Here is a 6,494-nt window from a genome sequence, read left to right as displayed (position 1 = left end):
ATTGGTATGATAATTCTAAAAGAATTCCTTTTGGCATTATTTATCTTAAACCAGGAGCTGGGCTTTTATTTGCGGTCCCTCAAGTCCTCTGCAACCAGGCTGCCAAACATTCTGCAGTTTCTTGCAGTTCTGAGGGGGAAACAGTTTATAAGATCCTAAAGTAGCTTCCTTTTCAAAAACAATAAAGAAAAACAGGTACTGCATCTGTGCTGAAGAAAGTGGCATGGCTTCACTTCCCACCATTGTTTTGCACTTTGTTGCCCTCGTTCCACACAAACATTAAGAATGATTACCATGCACCACTGTCTTACATCAAAATAATTAAATTGAACCTACTTATATATTCAAAGTTTGGATCCAAGACAGTCCTAGGTATGTTTTTTTTTTACTGTTCTTGCCAACATTCAATGACAGGCTACCATGCTGTCTCACAGACTTTCTTTAGAAAGTGCCATTGGATTTCCCATAAGGGGGAACTCCTGTGAAGTATTATGTGAAAGGAAGACTTGCAGGCTTTTTTTCAAAACCAATACATTATATTTCTTCTCTGAAGGCATACATTTCCTTTCGTGGAACAAAACTGAAACTTGGATTTCAAAGGAGTAAATACAGTACACACACACTATATTCTGTTTCCAATATAGGATGCTATCAGTATTTTGCAACAATAAAATGGAGTCACCATCTGCAAGTGCTAGTTCATCCATTCATGTTTCATAATTTCCCATCAGAGAGTGTGAAGCTTGCAAGAGCACATCTTAAATTGTTTACTGTGGCATTATCACTGGGCTAAATCAGGCTGCTTGTCTGCAGTGAAGGAGCTGGAATGTATGGGAACCAAGAATTCAAAAGAATAAACTATGGGTGGCAATGACATGAGTTATAAATAAGATGGATTATATACATTGAAAACATTCTGGTTTTCTGGATCAGCCATTTGTTTTCAGGTGCCTTTTAGATGACCTGGATTACAAGGTCTAGGTTGGAGTAATGGAAATTATATCTGACAGAGTAGGAGAGTAGGAAATATATACTACCATAAAACAATGCTTTTTAGTTGGACTTTATTATTGAATGAGATGAGCAATTGTACCTAAGAAATTTAATAAATTTATTAAAGAAAGAAACAGGACATTTAAGTGCAGGATATTTGAGTCTTTTCTTTTGCAAAATAGGTACTAAAATCATACATGAGATGAAAGCAATAATCAACAAGGTAACCTGACCAAGCGATCAAAACTGTCAATTTGGAAGAAACAGATTAAGTTATATAGATGTGATCCTTTTCCATGAATACGTAGACCCACATTTCTCAACTGTATTAATTTTTCAAAATTAACGTGTAAATAAAAATGTGCAACTTACATTTAATAAAGGGTTTTCCCAGTACTATGCTGTCTAGGTTCTTTTGAAAAGAGTCTCTTTTTCCAGAAATCATTTTGTGTGTTAAGATACTAATAGTGCAAAACTTACTATAAATGGAACAAAAGAAATTTCAATCTAGTTGTACTGATACCTGTGATACAGGCATATGCTGCCACCTTGGGGAAGACTCCTTTCCTGAAGGAGGCATCTTGAGTATAGTAACATAAATCAACTTCATGTTTGGCCTGTCATATCCCCACAGGAAGAAAAGTTTCTTAAATCCTTCTACTCATGCGGTCATAAGATCTTCCAGATGTCTCTGAGCATCTTTCATGTTATGATACTCATTGTGGAGAATTGCCATTGTTCTGAGTTGGAGCAGCATAGCTTAACATGTAATTTCACAATGCCTGTCTTAAATTAATGTAACCTGGAATAGCAAACTAGGACGATGAATAGTCCTAAAAGTTACATCCGTCTTCCCAACGGAATGGCTGAGTTCACACAACACTGTGAATGAGCAATTAAACCAATTAAATTCTGACTGTGCATAAAAACTAAGTTGATAAAAAAAAATCACTATTTTTGGCTTACTGAATCCACATTCATTTTTTATAGGAAGCAGATTCCTATGAGTCTTTATCCTGGGAGAGTATTGAGCAGGTTTCATGATATTAGTGGCCTCAGTTGGGAGCAATTGGCTTGAGTTGGATGTTATTGCCAACTCATTATTAATATTTAAGAGATATGTTCTGCCCTGCTAGACCTTGGCAGTAGACTCTGGAGTGAGAAATTTGCTTATATAGCTACTATTGGTAAGAAAAATTCCAATTTCTTGTTTTTAAAGATTTTAAACATATTCTTATTCAGAGTGTGTTTTGGTGGTAGGTACTGAGCTAATGGTGCTGGGTTGCTTCAGATTGTGAATTGTTTGTATTGTATGTTACACAAACCACCTTCAGTCCCTTGAGAAATGAGCAGCCTATATATAAATATAAATGCACAGAAATTCAAACAAACATTCACTATTTGTTAATTTACTAGCATGCTCATTTTTATGTCAGATAGAATGGATGGAACAATGCATAGCTGTGCAACAGTGGTTTCCAGACTTTCAGATTTGGGGACTGTAATGTCAACTATTTTTATAAACTCACATAATTTGTAGAATTATTTAAATATTTGTGTTATCCTTCATCTATTCACTGAAAGAAAAACATAACAAAAAGAGACTATGAATTAAGAAATGATTGAAAGTGCTTTTAAACAATTTTGTATTTTATTTATCACAACTACATCTACACACAGTTAAAAAAATAATATTACATATGCATGCAAGATCTTCACAGAAGAGGAAGTTTTCTGGCACCTGCTAAAAAAATCCCAAGGGACAGAATCACTTCATTCTTTTTACTGATTGCTCTCCCCCACACAACACACTTGTTCCAAAAATTTAAATAAAAGAAGCTTTAAAAAAAATCCAGGAATGGGGTATTTTTACATGCCCCCCTTATTTACTTGTTCACACTTTGTACTTGCTTAGAAAACTAACCTCTTTGTGCTTAGAGAAATAACCACACTATTTGCTGCTAGAGGCTCACACGTCACAGCAGGCAGACAGATTCAAGCAAAACTCAGACTCCTTCACATGGAAGTACAGTGGTAGCCCAGCCTATATGTGCATTGATAGCAGCCAGGAGTTTAAAGGAAACCTCAGTGCAAAGATTGGTATGGCTAAGGAAGATCATATAAGTAGATCTGGAGAGGTCTTCTCCCCCCTGCATTACTGCCTCTTCTTCTCAGCTTCACCTCTGAAGACACAGTTGGGACATCTCTGTGAGTTGAAGCTAGGAAGTGAGGTGTGTGGAGACCTGTGGGATAGTTGGGTAGTTATGGGAATGGGAGAACAGCAATATAGTTCAGCAATACGTTTATAGGACAAGAACATGGATGGGCAGCCCAAATCAGTTGGTAGTGTTTTTCCCACTCTTGCTCCTAGACCAATCTATATTTCCCCTTCACATCACCCCAAACACTGAAGTATGGTTTGATCAGTGTCTGTGCCACTGGAAGAGCTGTGTGAATGTATTTGATGTAGAGGAGTATAGAGAAGACCTTAGAGAAATGATATAGTTATCATTGGTAAAATATAGGGGCTGTAGCGGCTCACATGGTTAGAACACTGAGACAGAAGAACATTGAGAGGTCAACAGTTCAGCAGTTCAAAACTGAGAGCACAAGCCACATGACAGAATGAGCTCCTGTCAATTTGTCCCAGCTCTTGCCAACTTAGCAGTTTGAAAGCATGAGAACGCAAGTAGATAGATAGGTACCATTTGGTGCAAAATAACAGGGACATGAAAGGCACCCCTTCAGGTGTCCCTGGGCAACAGTGATGTTACCAGCTAATCCTTTCAAGATGGAAGGTTGAATGTAGTAGTAGCAGTAAAATATGACCTTACCTGGGAAAACAGGAAAGCATGAGAATGAAACTCAAGATTGACTTTCTTCAGTACAAGATGGAAGGAAGGGTATTCTGTCAAGCTTTCAAGATTCTGTTATTACAGAGTATATCAAGAAAGCAGAGTTCTAATATTTTTTGTGGCATTTGTTTCCTAAGCAGACTAAGCATTTGTCTGAAGCATTTTCTGAAGCATTTTCATCTGAAGCATTTTCTCTTTTAAGAACCATTTTAATTTTATTAAATTCTAATTGTTTATAAAACAAATCATTTTGGTTCTTTAATTCTTATATTTGCAGCATTTTAAATATTGTAAACTACTATTCTGATTTTGAGGAAAATCAGTACACATTGTTACTCATATAAAATATATTTTAAAAATTAAACATCTAAGAATAGTAGAAGGGAGAAGTAAAGGACAAAAAGCTTCCTTGTTTAGAGTTAACAGCTCTTCAAACCATTGAAGTATTCAAAATATTGGCTGAAAAATGACTTTCAGGTAAGATCGGGCTAACAATTTCAGGACAAGAAATTATAAGTGACAGATGATTGGGCATATATTATTTCTGCATAAGGATCATTCTGTAACTCATTAACTTAGATAAAGACTCCGTGTCTGTCTCACAATGGTACGTTATCAAGATCTGCTTCAAAGTACAGGTTGACAAGACAGAAGCAGAGCAGAACTTTATGGCACAACAGAGTAAGTACATTTTGGAAAGTACTAAGGATCAGATTGCTGCTTTATTCTATTCTTATCTGAGAATTGATTCCCCTCTCCCCGAAATGCAGTCCTTTAAACATGAGATTTGTTTAAGATTTACTGAGAATATGTTCAGGAGGCAGGTTTTCTTGTGTAGTTATAAATTAAGGGCTATCTTCTTTCAGAATACGGGTTTTTTTTTGTATGTATGTGTATATGTGTGTTTAGAATATGTGAATATGTGACTCTGTGTGTATAATTTATAATAACTGTCTTAATCATCAGTCCAATAAGCCCTGAGTAAGCAATACACATGCTGTAGGACCTAATTTAAATTAAATAAGCTCTATTTTCAGTGGAAAAAAGAATTCTAGGTAGCTTAAATTGAAAAGTGGAAGCTTCCACTGTATTCCTCATTGCTCTTCAAGAGTAAAGAACAAAAGACCATACTAGCTCAGGTTTTACTGAGCATTTTTATGGTGTTATATGATCCCCTATGGTCTAGAACATCTAATGTGCCTGCCACATTTATTTTGGTACTTTGCCTTCTGCTACTCAATGATGCTGGATATTTTTTTAAAAAAAACCTACAGATACTTCACATTGACTTTGGCAATCTAGTATTTTGCCTAGAATAATGTAAATACAGATGTAGGTAAAGGGTAAAAAAGGCTTTGGAGGAAGTAAGGGAAACGGATGGTTGCACTCGGTGAGTTAATCCTTTTCTATCAAAATGAATATTATTTCTAATTTAATGTGTGTTCTTAGAGGTATTCCTATGTTAATACTAAGGAAATACACTATCTCTTTCAGTTCAATAGGTGACTTCGGAATAGTGGACCACAAAAATTTTAGCTATTTAAGATTGCCATTTGAGGAAGGTGGGTTTAATTTATGTAATTTGCAAAATATCATTGGGCATATATTTCATGAGCTATTAGTATGTGGAATAAAAATATACTAGATTATTATTCTTTAAGGCTCTGCTGGAAAGTTATTGTCTATTTCTCTTGCAGTCTTGGCAAGTTCTTGGAACAACATATAGTAAGAAAATATTTTATTTCTAGAAGCGTGAGCAGTGAAAAATATATTGGGGTCATATTGTAGCAAACATTGAGTTTAAATAATAAGATTCATGCATATTTAACTATTTGGGAAAATTTTATTCTAAAAATAGATGATTAAACATTTTATTAGAAACTCTTATAGAAACAGGTTTATCACTTTAAAGCAATTAAAGTTGGGATTTTTCCCAACTTCAGTTTGGTCTTTTCAGTTCACAGTAATGGCAATATTTTAATTTATGAGATGCTCCCTTATTTGATGAAATCCATGACACAGGTAAAAGTGTAAAACCCATAACATATCTCTATGAAAGATAGACAATATTTATTTTTAAAGCGGGCAGTTCTTTAGCTCATGTTTAGAATCCCAGTCCACTTTAAAGATGTTCTTAAAATGATAAAATGGTGTCAATGGATTAGAGATGAAAATTGATTCATTAAAAATGTATAAAGAGTATACAGGACTCCCCAAAAATGTACTTGAAAGGATAGACATTAGATTTTCTTTGTTGTAGATATATATATATAAAATAGAGTTTATGATCCAGGTGATATGGTCCTGTAATAATCATTTGGTACTTTTTGGAATTATATTTTAATGTAGGTCAGTAACTTGAGATACGAGACTTAGAAATTGGGATCATTTAAAATCTGGAAATGATAAAGATTAAACGTTAAACTTAAATATCAATGGGAAATTAAAGTTAAGAAAAACTTACTAGGTTATTGTCTAAAAGGTGGAATGTCAAATTAATTAAGATATGTATAGACTGAAGATTATTGATGAATATTAGAAAGGTACTTTTTGTTTGATTGATAGAATAAGAACTGTATTGGTTCGAATATGACAGTAGATATTATGGGGGAAAGAGAGGGAATTAGTTGTTGTAATACTTTGAGA

This window comes from Protobothrops mucrosquamatus, unplaced genomic scaffold (assembly GCF_001527695.2).
Source record: "Protobothrops mucrosquamatus isolate PMUCROS unplaced genomic scaffold, P.Mucros_1.0 scaffold_4, whole genome shotgun sequence".
Taxonomy (NCBI): Eukaryota; Metazoa; Chordata; class Lepidosauria; order Squamata; family Viperidae; genus Protobothrops; species Protobothrops mucrosquamatus.
This window is presented reverse-complemented; position numbering follows the sequence as displayed.